Genomic DNA, 15,829 nt, shown 5'->3' on the forward strand with positions numbered 1-15,829 from the left:
TAAGGTGAAAAAAGAGAGAGAAGCAAGATTAAGAAAACCAAGAGAAAGATAGACTTCTTAAAGTCACATGCCCAAACCCTCTAATTTCTGTTCCTTGACCACAAACCTCAGTCCATGAGCATGGGGGTTTTAAGTCTCTTAGAGTGCTAATTAAGACTGGTCTTGAACTTCTGTTCTATCTTTTCCAGTATTTCCAAAAAAACTAAGATCAGCCACAGTTCATTTTCATTTATCCAAAGAGGGGAAAATTTGAGGGAATCCATGAATGACCTATAATTTGTCTTTAATTATGTGTAAGATAGGCATACTGTTTTCATTCAGTTTCTTAGAACACTCATTTAGAAATTAAACTGCCTAAAAATATGGATTAAGTCTTCTACCTAATCTGCAGTTACATGAAGCCCAGAGATTTTCAAATCATACCTTATAAAACTACAGTTGACCCTTAACATAAGTTTAAACTACTTTAAAGAGGGTTTACTTATACACAGATTTTTTTGGGGGGGGGGATACGTAGCACTTTTAATGTACTTTTTCTGCCTTATGATTTTTCTAAGATTTTTTTTCTCTCTGGCTTGCTTTATTATAAGAATTATATATAATACATGTGACATACAAAATATGTTATCAATCAAACGTTTATCTTATCACTAAGGCTTCTTCTGGTCAACATAGGCTATTAGTAAAGTTTTGGGGAATTCAAAAGTTACATCCAGATTTTCACCTGGGGGTAGGGTAGTGCCCCTGACCCCTGTGTTCTTTAAGGTTCAACTGTATACAACTATCCTGAGCAACCAAACAGAACATGTGATTATAGTCATTTCTTTCTACCATTTTTTTTTAAAGATTTTATTTATGTATTTGTCAGACTGAGCACAGGCAGACAGAGTGGCAGGCAGAGGCAGATGGAGAAGCAGGCTTCTGCTGAGCAAGGAGCCTGATGTGGGACTCGATCCCAGGACGCTGGGACCATGACCTGAGCCGAAGGCAGCAGCTTAACCAACTGAGCCATCCAGGCATCCCTCTTTCTACCATTTTTAATATCTGAAAAGGCCTGGAAGAAGGAACAGTCCGAAGTCTTCAAATAATAATGGGACACCCCTAACCCCAAACTTGGGTCTCCAAAGCATGAAGGACTTCCATAAGGGTTAAACCTGGTCTGATCATGAGGCTCTTGAGAGGAAGACTGAAAATACCTGTTTTTTTTTTAAGATGACATCATCATTTATTTTTTTATTAATTATTTTTTTTAACATATAATGTATTATTTTCCCCAGGGGGTACAGGTCTGTGAATCGTCAGGCTTACACACTTCACAGCACTCACCATAGTACATACCCTCCCCAATGTCCATAACCCAACTACCCTCTCCACCCCCTACACAGCAACCCTCAGTTTGTTTTGTAAGATTAAGAGTCTCTTATGGTTTGTCTCCCTCCCAATGAAAATACCTGTTCTTTATGGAAGAACACTGAGTATGGGGGTAAGGTGGGAAAATGGGTAAAGAACAGTGAGACACTAATTCAATTTTTTTGGCTTTTTGTTAAAAACATAAATACAAAAAGTCAAATATTCCTATGTCCATCATCTCAATCCTATAAATCTTAACTACTCTCCCTGTGAGTATTCTTAACATCCAACTGTTCTGCCTGTCTGGCTAGTAACACAAGCCTCCAGGGGCAGGGGCAGAATGGACTGTATTTAGTACTCCACTGGTGCTCAACAACAACAAGTATCATCTCTGTCACAAGGAATAAGTCCTTACTGATGGTAATCTTGCAATGAGAGACTGTCATCTTGTGGGCTGTGGTCCAAGTTTAATGTAAGGAAAAAAATGTCTGAACATTCATATTTTGCTATTTTAAAAAATCTGCTTGAATGCATAACTAAGTAGATGCTAAAATTAAATAGCTGATTTGTTTTTAAACTTTTTTTTTTTCCTAATTTAGCATCAGCTTAATTCAGCTCCTGTCTCTACCTATTGCTTCATTTCTTCCACCCAAGATCTAGTCTTTTGACTCATTATTCCTAGGGTAAATCCTCCAGTTTATGAATAAATACTTCTGTGCCGCATTGTTACTCTTCCTCAAGCAAGGCTAAATGGACCTAAAGTTAGAACTTAACATATGATGATAAAGCTTGCCCAAAGAAAGCTTTGTCTGTCTTTCTACCTATTTACTGATTTTCCTGAATGAATACATTAGGTATTCCTTATTCAGGGCTATATCAGGGCTCATGTAGGTACTGCCAAGTATACGGAGAGCTGAAGAGAGCTGCCTTGAAGAAAATGGCTTGCAACGTTAAGAGAAATAATCCCATTTGTAAAACAAGCAGGAAAATTAAAGGCAAAGAATTCTGCATAAAGTTATTATGAAAACTCTCCTTAGCCCATATTTGAGACATGAGAGGAGCAAGTGTCTAACATTTTAACCTCAATTCAATGGCTTTGCTCACCAGCACTCTTCATTAAAAGAATTAGTATTTATGATAACATCCATGCTGTGCACCACCATACCAGGAAATCACGTATATATTATTAATATCAATGTCTACTTCGCAACCTTGCAAACTGTACTGTGGCTTGATTTTAAGAATTACACACTGAAATTTTTAGTATATCAAAGACAACTTACTGAAATAGGGATCTGGATTCAACAAACACACACAAATACACACAAGGTCAATGTGGGGGGGGTAGGGAAAAAAGCCAGTGAACTGGGAGGGGGGGGGAGTGAAAATTTGATGTAATTTTCTTGCAACTTTTCTGTAAATCTAAATTATGTTTAAAAAATTATATTCCAGGGGCGCCTGGGTGGCTCAGTGGGTTAGGCTGCTGCCTTTGGATCAGGTCATGATCCCAGGGGCCTGGGATCGAGCCCCACATCAGGCTCTCTGCTCAGCGGGGAGCCTGCTTCCTCCTCTCTCTCTGCCTGCCTCTCTGCCTACTTGTGATCTCTGTCTGTCCAATAAATAAATAAAATCTTAAAAAAAAATTATATTCCAGGGTAGTGGTACCTGCAGATAACCAGCCAGAGTGCCTGCTGAATTCTTTCCCAGAAATGGTGACATTATTAAGTCTGATGGGGAAGTGCATGACAAGATGGTGGTAGCAAGTAATCAACAGTAAGGTCAACGCTCATGCTTTCTCCAGGTTTGTAGTGAAGTCAACACTTACCTGTAAGTACACTTTAATCATTAGTCAGAGACCTTTTTACATGTCACTCTCTTAGTCTATACTTCTTCCAATCCCAGTAAGGACCCATTTTTAATTGCATCAATTACTGCAACTGCTGTTCCAGGAAGGATGATGACCAAGACCTCAAGATGTGATCTTAATCTTCTAGAAACGGATTTATCAACAGGAGCCCAAAGAAAAAGTAGATCCGAATCCTTGTCAGTTACAGGAACTATTAGTTAATGCCAAGCTGGAAAACACTGTGCAGCAGCTAATACCTCCCATTCAAATCGATACTACTCAAGTTCCCTCCCCAGCCCAGCTTTCTTTTAAATGCCACCCTACATATTTGGACATATACTTCAAGCTGTAATAATAACAACATCTTCAGGAAAGAGTTGTTCAACATTCTCTTACAAAAAAACAGTGCCCAATATATTTTTTCAAGTAAATACTGGCCCACATTCAAGGTAAAAATCTTAAAAGGCTGTCTGCTGTATTCTCTTTCTTTATTCATTGCCAAAGTAACAGAAAAATTAACACAGTCTGAATTAAATGCCCATTTTCTTGCTTATATATGTATACATTTTTTTTTCTTTTTTTAAGATTTTATTTATTTGACAGAGAGAGAGAGATCACAAGTAGGTGGAGAGGCAGGCAGAGAGAGAGAGAGGAGGAAGCAGGCTCCCCACTGAGCAGAGAGCCCGATACGGGGCTCGATCCCAGGACCCTGGGATCACGAGCTGAGCTGAAGGCAGAGGCTTTAACCCACTGAGCCACCCAGGTGCCCCTATGTATACATTTTTAATAAGTTTTGATGGGGTGGATGGATGCGGGCAATGCATAGCATGTAACTAATTCCCCTGCCCACTGGGCTAATAGAGATGTGGTTTATTTAAAATTCCGAGTTGTGGTTCTGCTATTTGGGAATGGCTTTCCAAAGCTCTGTGGGTGGATACTGGTAATGAAACAGAGAATTCAGAACGGCAGGGAGCATAAGGCCAAATAAGCTTTTACAGCAGTGTATGTATGCACTAAAAATAATTATACATATGTAGTGGGAGGCTGGTTAACTGAGCCCACAGAGGCACTTGGTTGTTCAGATAACTAATCACAACACAAAGGCCCCTGTGACAAAAATGTTTCCAAGGTTAAACTGTCTGTTTTTTAATCATAAAGAACTGAATTTATTGGTTAAAGTTCTTTCATGTTGTTGGTTTGAACATACTAGCCAGTCTTTTTATCAAAATTTTAACCACAAGAAAACTATCAACCTTCGATGGTTCCTAAACTGTGAATTGACCCAGAAAGAAGAGAAGTTCTCAATTATAATACAGAAGCTTAGAGAAGAGTTGTATTTTGCTTTTGTTTTGTTTTTTAAGAAGTCAAGCTTGTGAAATCTCTCTCTACCAATACACAAGTAAAATTTTTACTTTGAAAACTAGTCCCGGGGTGTCTGGGTGGCTCAGTGGAGTAAAGCCTCTGCCTTCGGCTCAGGTCATGAGCCCAGGGTCCTGGGATCGAGCCCCACATCGGGCTTTCTGCTCAGCAGGGAGCCTGCTTCCCCTCCTCTCTGACTACCTCTCTGCCTACTTGTGATCTCTGTGTGTCAAATAAATAAATAAATAAACTTAAAGAAAGAAAGAAAGAAAGAAAGAAAGGAAGAAAAAGAAAACTAGTCTCAGAAACAAAACAGAACAAAAAAGAAGTTTGATTTTCCCAGTTCTGTTGTCCAGTTTTCTTAAGAGTTCTGGGCTTCCTGTCTTTCACTACCCTCATGTATCAAAAAAGGACTTCTAACAGTTCTCCCCATTTGCCTTGTCTTGCCTGATCTCCACCCTGCAATCTGCTTGGCCTCAGGGGCCTCATCACCACAGTTTCTGATTCCCAGTCTTTTTCTAACCAGACTATTGGAGCTTGGAGTTCTTTCTCACTTTCCTCTACACTCCATCATCAGGTACCTTCTGTTCACATCTCTAGTACCTACTGAACATATATCAGGCACTATGTCAGGTGCTTTAAATGCAGGATCTCATTTCTCTCAGAACAACTTTACAGTTAGATCTGTCATTTTACAGAGGAGAAAATCAAGGCTCACAGAGCGGCCCAACAGTTTTTCCTCTTACGTGGTTGGGAAACTGGAAGGGGAACCCATACAGTCTGCCTCCAGAGCCCACCATTCTCAACCACCAATCTCTATCCTTCTTTCCTCGTTCTACCTTCAGTGGACCCCCATTTTCTGCCCTGTTTCTGACTTTCTTTGCATGCAGTGGCTGCCACCACTGCAGTCATCAAGTTTCAGCCTCAACCCACTCCCACTACAATGTCTAGAAATTAAAAATCTTTTATTGAAAACATTTTTAGAAATCCTTTGTTGATTATGTTAAACACATACAATAGTATTATAATATTGTTATATATTTATATATAGTGCTGATTATGTTAAACACACACATTTTTATTTATTATATGGTTCAGTCTCCAGGTTATTTTTGTGCTTTTATTTTAGTTGGGTCTGGGAAAGGGTCAAAAGAAAAAATGTTTAGTCCTCTCAAACTACAAGTTATTTGAAACTAAGTCAGGACTATGATTTATGATTTAGTCACCAGTGGAATACAAAAGGAAAGGGTAGCTTCAAATAGAAAGTTGTGGTTCTTAGGAAATCCATGGGATGAGAGTATACCCAAGCTATCTATACATTAAAAAATAAAATCACTTTATCTATATCTGTATCTCTTTCCTTATACTCTTGGAGACAACTAATACCCCTGGGTTCTGCCTCTAAGTAATCTTGCTTGTGTATCTCTTCTATTTCTCTGGTAATAGTTTCTATTTCTTTCTCCTTCCATGTACCTTTCATTCGTATGTTTTTTTTAAAGTTTTTATTTAATTCCAGTGAGTTAACACACACTGTAATATTAGTTTCAGGTGTACAATATAGTGATTTAACAGTTCCATACACCACCCTGGGTTCACCACAACAAATACACTCCTTAATCCCAATCATGGCACCCTCCCTTCTGGTAACCTTCAGTTTGTTCTCTAGAGTTGAGTCTGTTTCTTGATTTGTCTTTTGTCTCTCTCTTTCTCTCATTTTTTCCTCTTTGTTTGGTCATTTTGTTTCTTAAACTCGACGTACAAGTGAAATCACATAGTATGTGATTCTCTCAGACTGATGTTAGCATTATACTTTCTAGCTCCACCCATGCCATTGCAAATGGCAAGATTTCATTCTTTTTTATGGCTGAATAATATTTCATTATATATGTGTATGAATACACACATACACCACATTCTTTATCCATTCATCAATCAATGGACACACTGGTTGGTTCCATAATTTGCCTACTGTAAATAATGCTGCAATAAACATAGGGATGCATGTCTCTCTGAATTAGTGTTCTTGCATTCTTTGGGTAAATACCCAGTGGTGCAACAGCTGGGTCATCGTTTCCTTTGTATTTTAACAAGGGCAAAATATTTCCCTATTTTTAAAAAATTAACATATATTATTTGCTTCAGGGGTACAGGTCTGTGAATCATCAGTCCTATACAATTCACAGCACTCACCATAGCACATACCCTCCCCAATGTCCAATCACCCAGCTACCCTATCCCTGCCACCCCCCACACCCTCCAGGAACCCTCAGTTTGTTTCCTGAGATTAAGAGTCTCTTATCGTTTGTCTCCCTCCTGGGTATCTTAAACAACTCCATGTCAAAAAATGCCTAACTCCATTTCTCTTCTAATCACCACTACTTACTGGTTTTTAATGTCTCCCCTAAATCCTGACCTGAATGACTTCTGTCTCTTGCCCCTGTTTCCTGGTTGTTAAGTCCCTCTTTAATGACCTGTCACAGGCTTTGGTTTCACACCACGGCATACTAACTTCTTCCAGGTTTCCTAATGATATTCTGATAGCCATAGGCAACAATTTCCTCAGTCCTCATACCTCCTGGCTCCTATTACCTTATCTCTTTCAGACCCTGTATGCAGCTTTCTCCTTTCTTTAAGTTTCTTAACTCACTGGATTCTTTTTCTCTCCCCCACAACCCCAATTACAATCCTTAGCAACCCCTTGTTCTTCTGTGTTCATTCCCTTATCCACTTTCAGGCCCTTAATCACTGCTTCTAGATTAATGATTCCAAACTAGACCGATAATTTTCTATAGGACTATCTATAATAAACCTAAAATTTAGCTCATCAGAAACTGAAAATAGTTTCAGTTTTTCTTCCCACTCTTTCCTTGCCATCAGCCATATCTTCTTCCCTCAGTTCCCCAGTTTTTCAACTTTGCATTCTTTCTTCAGCCAACTCTAATCAACTATTAAATCCTACTATTATTTTAAAACATTTTTCTCCAATTTATCTCTCTTCCTCCATTCCACTGGCCACTACCCACAAAACTCTCTCTCTGAAAAAAAGGGATAAGCAGGAATTGGTAAGTCAAATCACTACTTTACATGCAAAAGGAAAAACATACCCATTTTAACACAATGACAAGACATTTTACAGAGCTGGGGCACCTGGGTGGCTCAGTGGGTTAAACCTTGCCTTCAGCTCAGGTCATGATCTCAGGGTCCTGGGATCGAGCCCCACATCGGGCTCTCTGCTCAGCGGGGAGCCTGCTTCCCCCTCTCTGCCTGCCTCTCTGCCTACTTGTGATCTCTCTGTCAAATAAATAAAATCTTTTAAAAAAATAATTAGCATAATTTATCCTCCCTGTCTTCACTTTAAAAAATAAACATTAGCTATGTTTCTTGCTCTCTAAAGCTTTAGTAATATTATAGAATATTATAGAATTTGTTATATTTATGCTTCTGGACTTTTTATGCCATAAGCTGCCAGGGGCGAGACACATGCTTATCAGTTCTTTAGCATGTTCCTACAGTCACAGTGGTCTTTTAATAAAGTACTGGCCTGGCTGACTGACTAGTTTCTCAGCTGGTCCTATATTACACATAAGCAACCACTTCTGAAGGTGTGATCTATATCCATGACAGCAGGCAATACAATAAGATTCCAGCTTTAATCAGCCATGATTATGAAATATTTAAGACTCTGCACACAGGAGTGCCTCAGAAGCAGACACAGGTATGAGGAATAAATGCCAGCCCACCTGGTGGCAGAACAGGCAATAGGAGACTGTCTCTTCAGATAGATGAGCAAGCAGGAAAATGGATAACATGACTTGTCTTGGAAGCAAGCAGCACTATGAGGCAATAAAAACCCATCAGTATACATCATCCTATCACAGCTAGTGTCATTCCCAGCCTCTATTAGCCTCGCTGCATCAGCGCAAGTCCCAGACACTTTATCCTGTTTATAATTGCTGATGAGCAGTAATAAGGCCTCCATGCCTCAGCTCCGTCCGTTCCACTTCGGTACCCACCTATTAGGTAATAACTTTTATTTACAGCCTTGCTTGATGTGCTGTTCTATTAGTACAGCCAGGAACTGAGTAGGGCGAAAAAAAGTCTCCTTAATGGGCAGTATCATTGCAAGGCTCGGCTGATTTATAATGCAGCTCTGTGGCTGCTCTATCATACTCCTTCTGGTAAGACTGCTTAAGGAAAGCTGTGTTTCTAACATGCTGCCCTCTGTCAGGCACCTACCTATGTGCTATGGAGCAGCACCTGAAACACCCCCAAATCCAGAAGTTCCAAAGACGTAGAGGGGTAATTAAATTCCCTCGATATCCTTTTCAAATAGTGTTGGCTCAGGCATTTTGTCCCAGTGGAGCAATAGAACAGCTAATATAAGTTCAAGGTTTTTCTCCTTGGTAAGAGTGCAAGCTATGATAAAATAAAATAAATGACCACAAATGCAAAAACAAACCAACCCACAACCTGCCCCCCAACACACACACCAGCTATAACTGCATTCAAGGATGTAAGCAAACTGAGTCTGCACAAAACATGTGCACCACGAGCGGCTCAGCACCAAAGTCTAGCCTCCTCATGTATGCACATCCAAAACAGCAGCGGGTCTCATCACACTTCCTTTTAATACTGGAGAGTATTTTTATCCATCGAGAGCAAAAATGCCTCCTGACAAGACTGGCACCCTGGCTTGGTCGTCACTTAGATCAGCCTTTTTTCAGAGAAGATACTGCTTCTTATGAACAAGACTCAAACAAGTCCTCTAAAACAAGCCTCTGGCTTCAAGTCCAGCAAACATACACATTACATGTCTAGCTGTCCTATAATGCAACCACATCAATTGGTGGCAACCACTCTCATTTACAGGTACCTCTCCCCAATCCTTTCTGAAATCTACACATCATGTGAGGTGCTTTTGAAAATCATCTATTATCTACATATTGGCTATCAAATCACATCAAAGCATCTCTTTATACAGTGCCTCATCACCTCATTCTATTCTTTAATATAAGCAACAAGTCAGGCAGGTGAACGTCTTTACAGAAAATAAAAGCCAACACAAGAAGAAGCATTTAGCAGATTATTTCCTTTCTCCAGTTGCCCACCTACTTGCCAAAAACCATACAGTATCAGTAAGCAGCCATTAAAGGCATACTATGGTAACCTGTGGCTTGTTTTCTACAGTAAAACACAGGAAGGCAGACCTTTTAGATTACAGAAATGTTTGCAATCTTGCCAAATATTTGTTATCCATTTTGTCCCTTGCCCCAGGAATCCAATGAACTCGTTTAGGACCCAAGATGAGTGCACGAGGTAAAACTTTTTTTTAATCCTTTTTTCTTCACCATGACAGATTTACTGTTTTGATCTTTCTTCAATGGTTACATTAAATGCTAATAAAAAATGAAAGATTTGTATCTTCCCTAATAGTCTCCTGATGGGAACTTGCGTATTACATAAGTAGGTCAAATTTCTAATTTTCTGTCTTAAATGCTGATACTGCAGACCCGAGGGAAAAGCTATACCTGAAGGACCAAGGAGAAAGAATGAAACAGAGAACTGAATTACACTTGAACTCATACCCAAAGTCTCATCTCTCTAAAGCAGCAAAGCATCCCTTACAGAAGGGTCATGTAACAGTATGCAATACTGACCCACACAGCCGGTTGAGAAGTTTCCATGAATATTGACTGACTCTACCAGGAGATAAAACACACAACTGTAAGTATTTCTCAGATGTACAGGGCCACCTCTGATTTAACACTACCACCCTTTGCTTCTGAATCAATTTAAAAGATCTTATATAAACCTCCTGGTAATATAAGCAACCATGAAACATTTCCCCTTAACTGGCTTCTGAACATGGATGTGGAAAGTGTTCAGTACATCAATCTTCTCCTAACTCCCAGGTGAAAGGGGGTTTCTTCCCTGGTCTTTGTAAGAACAGCCAATAACATAAGCAGCTTGTCTGAAAGGAGAGAGTCAAGAAAACGTTGGCGGGGGGGGGGGGGGGGGGCAATGAGCAATACAAATGTATCTAGTTCATGTCACTGCTCATCATACTAAAAGAAAAATAGATAACTCCAAAGGATTAATATGAGCTTTTGAAAGAAAAGGAAAAGGAACAGAAAGGGGAAAAAATAAAAAAGAAAAAATTTAAAAGCAAGGGATATACAGTTAAAAGGAATTAACATCCTTATAAGAGTGGAACTGATGAAACCTTCTGGAAAAACCTGCCTTGATGTTTAATGGGACAGTTTCTAGTTCCATCTGCTTTCATCTCAGGCAATACTACAGCTCACTTATGGCCCCACAAATGGTTATTTTGCTTGCTATTTTACTAATTATAATCACTATTTTTAACATACACACAGCATTTAAAAACCATAATTTTTCAATCGTATCAGAGAAAATATTATTTACGCAACATACTTACAGGAAAAAGAGTAAAAGTAGATATAGATATGGTAAACCAAAAGGCTATTGACAGTATCATCAAGTCTGTAAACTTGTATGTCTTTTTCCTTATTTTAACTTCTGAAATAAAGGGACTGACTACAGGGGTGCCTGGGTGGTTCAGCTGGTTCAGCAGTTGACCGGCTCAGGTCATGATCCCTAGGGTTCTGGGATGGAGCCATGAATCAGGCTCCCTGCTTAGCAGGGAGTCTGCTTCTCCCTCTTCCTCTGCTGCTTCCCCTGCCTGTGTTCTCTCTCAAATAAATAAGTACAATCTTTTTTTTTTAAGGGACTATTAAAATGAAAAACAAAAAACAAAAAAACAAAGGCACATAAGAGTGGTGAACTAGGAAAGGCACAATTTCCTTTTTTCATATGCTAAAAAGTCTTCATATATTCAAGGTAGGGCCTAGAGCAAAGAATTGTTTAAAGCCCCTCTTTGAAGAAGTAGGGTCCTTGAGTTAGTCACTGTTCAAGGATCCTAGTGGAAACACATTTTTCTCCAGAAACATTTCAGACAAGACATGGTTCTGTCCATTACAGCTTACAATTTAAGGTTCGTCAACAGCAAGCGCCAATAAATGAAACACAAAACAACTTATTTCTTTTGCTGTAACTCTCTGTTTAAAAAAAAAAAAAAAAAAGTCTTATGAAGAAAAAGTCAGGTCTTTAAACAAGAAATCCTATGAAAATGGAACAAACTTCCTTCCTGTCCCACAAGGCACTTTAAACACAAAAATAGGACCTCATATATTCACCTGAACATCCAAATTATCTTCAAAATACAGTTATCTGATGGAGGTGACCATAGCTTGGATTACATTCTGGCTTAAGGAGTAACTTGATAAAAAAAGATGAAGGACAAAAGGGAATCTTCTGGCAGTCTGTCGCCAAGGAAAGTGAACTTTTTCTTTCACAATATACTCATTCTTGGCAGGAATGTTGTGAGAATTGACAAGGGAACATGTGCAAAATATTCTGAGCTTTTGGAAGAAATGAAACCTCTCTCTAGTAATCTGAAAGTATGAAATGCTTTAACTCTCACATTCTAACCAAAAGCAACCTGAGACTTGGTGGCACTTCTCAACTCTTTGCTGACTGTAGATACCCTGAAGCTTGACAAAGCCACACACAGCTTCACTTCATTTTTCTCTGCTTAAATACCACAATGATCACAGTGCGTTCTCCCCCCCCACCCCCCACCTAAAGATTACAAAGAGTTTAAATGTTAATAGTGCTATGTGGCTAAAAGCCAGCATCTAAAGAAAAGCCTTTCTCACCTAGCTCACAAATACAAACTGATCTTTCCTTTGCAATTACTGCTCCTTTCTGCAATCTGCTTATTAGACTCACAGTTCTCACAAAGCAGTTTCTTAAAAAGAGTTCCCACTCTCATTTTGATGGTTACAGACCAACCACTCTAAAGCTCTGTCCACCTCTCTAAATTATAATACCCTTTAACCAAAAAGTAGTCACTTGAAAAACAGAGACATAATCAACCATTCAGGCCTTAATGTATAAAGGCCACGTACTAATGTGTCTAATGCTAATCTTCTTATCTAATTGTCAAAGTACTAAGTACTTTGTACTAAAGTACAAAGAAATGACCTATTCGAGGTCAATTTTCTGAGTGTACATGCATTTCTAAAATACTTGACTACATACCTTTAATATTATATATATTTCTCTGTGTACTTGCTGGTTTTAAACTATGTGCATAGACTAATATATAATTATGAAATAAGTTTGGAAAACAGAAATTTTAAAAGGCTGAGATGAAGAGCTTTTATTATTTTCTCCTCATACCTCAGAGATTATTATTATATGCCCTTCTTCAGAGATCACTCATTTAAAGAACCACTTGAGGGGCACCTGGGTGGCTCAGTGGGTTAAAGCCTCTGCCTTTGGCTCGGGTCATGATCCTAGGGTCCTGGGATGGAGCCCAGCATTAGGCTCTCTGCTCAGCAGGGAGCCTGCTTCCTCCTGTCTCTCTCTCTCTGCCTGATTCTCTGCCTACCTGTGATTTCTGTCAAATAAATAAATAAAAATCTTAAAAAAGAACAACCACTTGATTCTAGCCTAAGTATCCTTTTTCTAATATAACATCATCATCATCATCATTATTATTATTATCTTTAGAGATGGAGGTCATGGGGGAGTAGAGGAGAATCTTAAGCAGTAGAGAGAAATCTTAAGCAGACTTCACATCCAGCATGGAGCCCAACATGGGACTTGATTTCACAACCCTGAGATCCTAACCTGAGCCAAAATCAAGAATCAGACACTTAACCAAGTGAACCATCACCCAGGTGCGCCTATAATGTCATTATTATGCTAGGAGCTGCTTTAGGTCCAAACTTGTATGGACAGATTGGCTGGGAAGAGTTGGTATAGTCTAATACAGAGGGTCTCACTCTACAGCTCATAAGAAATAACATGTGGTTGTAAGGTAATTATTTACTGATCACCTACACCTGAAGCCCACGTCTGAGCGATCTTTAGGAGAACTAAAGATATTCTTTAGTTGCGGTACCCACTATGGCAGAAGAACCAGGGCATGTGTTAGAAGCACTGCGTCCTACTCTTGAAGACTAGACAATAAAGAAAAGAATACAAGATACTCCAGCCACACAACAGTAAGTAACTGGTGGTGATTCCCACCCCCCCAAAAAAAATGCCCAGAATCCCCACAATGGGCAACCTTCTCATTCCAGGACAGAAAGATGGAAAGAAACAAAGACAGTCAACCTGTGATTCTCAAAGCAAATCACTTAATTTATCTCTGAAAGTGATGAAGCTCTGTCCTCTGAAGTCAGGACCCTTCTGTGTAAGGCAGAAGCCATTTGGTTAGTTTAACAAGCCTGAGGGGACACTGGCAGGCTTTCGAAAAGAAGTATCACACTAGGAAATCTCAACTTTCCTTCAGGCTTTTTGGGAATGACCTGCACAGTGCATTAATTTCCTTCCAAGCCAGAAAGTCTCAATCTCTTTTTAGTTAAGAGGTATTATATTCACCTAAAAGGAGGCCTGGGAATGTGTGATTGAGAACTCAATGCCTCCCTCATGTGGAACCCTCAGTTCCTGATATAGTACTGACATGCAACAAAAAATGTGATCAACAGTATCAATTAATGAAACTAGATTCCATTCTGTTAAAAATAACTTCTAAAAAAAAAAAAATAACTTCTATTCTACTCTTCTTTCTGCCTAAATACATATTAATGTGATACCAACACCATCAACACCACAAAGAATCTTTAGTGATTATAGTATGGTAGCAGGTCCCATTATTGAAGATTATGTGAGCTTTATATCTATTATTTCTCAAATCAAACCTATGAGAAAGAGTTTTCATCCCATTTTTCAGATGAAGAACACATTTTGAGATGTTAACTTATTTACCCCAAATCACATTTTGTTAAGTGGCTAACCTAGGATCTGACATCAGATCTGTTTCTAGAACTCAACATTTTTAGAACCACTTCACAATATGCAATGTTTCAAAATCCCGTTTTTCTTTCTCCATATTTCACCAATGATATGTTTTTCCACTGACTGGCTGGGAGTATAAGTGATTACAGTAAAATGTGATAAGCAGTAACATTATGTGGTGGGAAACAACACAGGCTTTAGCATCTGAGAGATCTGTGTCCAACAAAGTGATGGTGACCAGAGGGGAGGTGGGTGGTGGTATGGGTGAAATAGGTGATTAGGATTAAGATATTACTTAGCAGGATGAGCACTGAGTAATACAGAGAAATGCTGAATTGCTATACTGTACACCTGAAACAAATATAACATTGTATGTTACCTATACTGGAAATTAAATTTAGAAACAATAAAAGATCTGTGTTCAAGTCCTGACTCTATTACTTACTAGCAATATTACCACCCCAGAAAAACTTAACTTTCTGAGTGCCCATTTTTGTCATCTATAAAAGAGGAATAATTTTCTTGCAGAACCATTCTGAAGATTAAGGGAACATGTATATAAAACATATTGAATGGTGCCTGGTAATTTAGTAAGCATGCAGTAAATGCTGTGATTATTTTTAGATAAACGAAATTGTATGGGAGCAGAGAGAGGGAAGAGATCTGCCTAGAAACTGAAGAGATCTGCCTAGAAAAAAAAGCACATGATATTCAGGAAGGTTCCTACTAATATCAGTGTCTACGCTGAGCACATGAGTCTCCTTTCTAAATCTCTCCGATGACCCAATGTATTTGAAGCCCATTCCTTGACTACCTCAACATGTTAGTAGTGCCAATGGTAAACTCTATTCTGAGAACCAAGACTGGAAGAAAGGAATGAAGAAAGACTAAAGTACACTGGTGCATGTTAAGTGTTGGGCCTGAAATCAAAGGGCTCTGAGTGTTTTCAAGCTTCTGGCTAGAGTGGGTATAGGAAGCTGGCTCTCTAACTTCCCACTGATCAGTCAGGATGGCCTTACCCAAGGGCACAGCTTTCTTTTATCTCAACCAGAACTACCCAGGAGAGCTCAGGTACTGGGCACAGGAAGGATGAGAGCATACTAGTACAATCTCATGTACTCCCCGCCCCGCCTCAAAATTGGTAGAGAAGAGTAAAACTAAATTCCTTAGAGTTCAATGCCTGGACGTTACTCTGAAACCATGCAAGGACAGGCCCTGTTTCAGGTTTATCATCAAAACTAGGAGCATTTAAAGGGACTGAGGCTTCAGTTTAACTTTGTACACAGAAATAGTTTGTGTTATTTCTGCTGGGGAGTTAAAAGGACTTTTTAAGTTATGGAAAAGACTCTAACTGTGACCTCTGAAAAAAAAAATATAATTACT

General features: G+C 39.1%; 1 protein-coding gene across 1 annotated transcript in view; it reads right to left on the reverse strand.

Moving 5' to 3' along the window:
* Positions 1–15,829, reverse strand: part of LOC111147526 (zinc finger AN1-type containing 3) — a 346,816-nt gene that overhangs the window by 42,365 nt on the left and 288,622 nt on the right. The window lies entirely within an intron of this gene.

This window comes from Enhydra lutris, unplaced genomic scaffold (assembly GCF_002288905.1).
Source record: "Enhydra lutris kenyoni isolate GAN:26980312 unplaced genomic scaffold, ASM228890v2 scaffoldscaffold17, whole genome shotgun sequence".
NCBI lineage: Eukaryota > Metazoa > Chordata > Mammalia > Carnivora > Mustelidae > Enhydra > Enhydra lutris.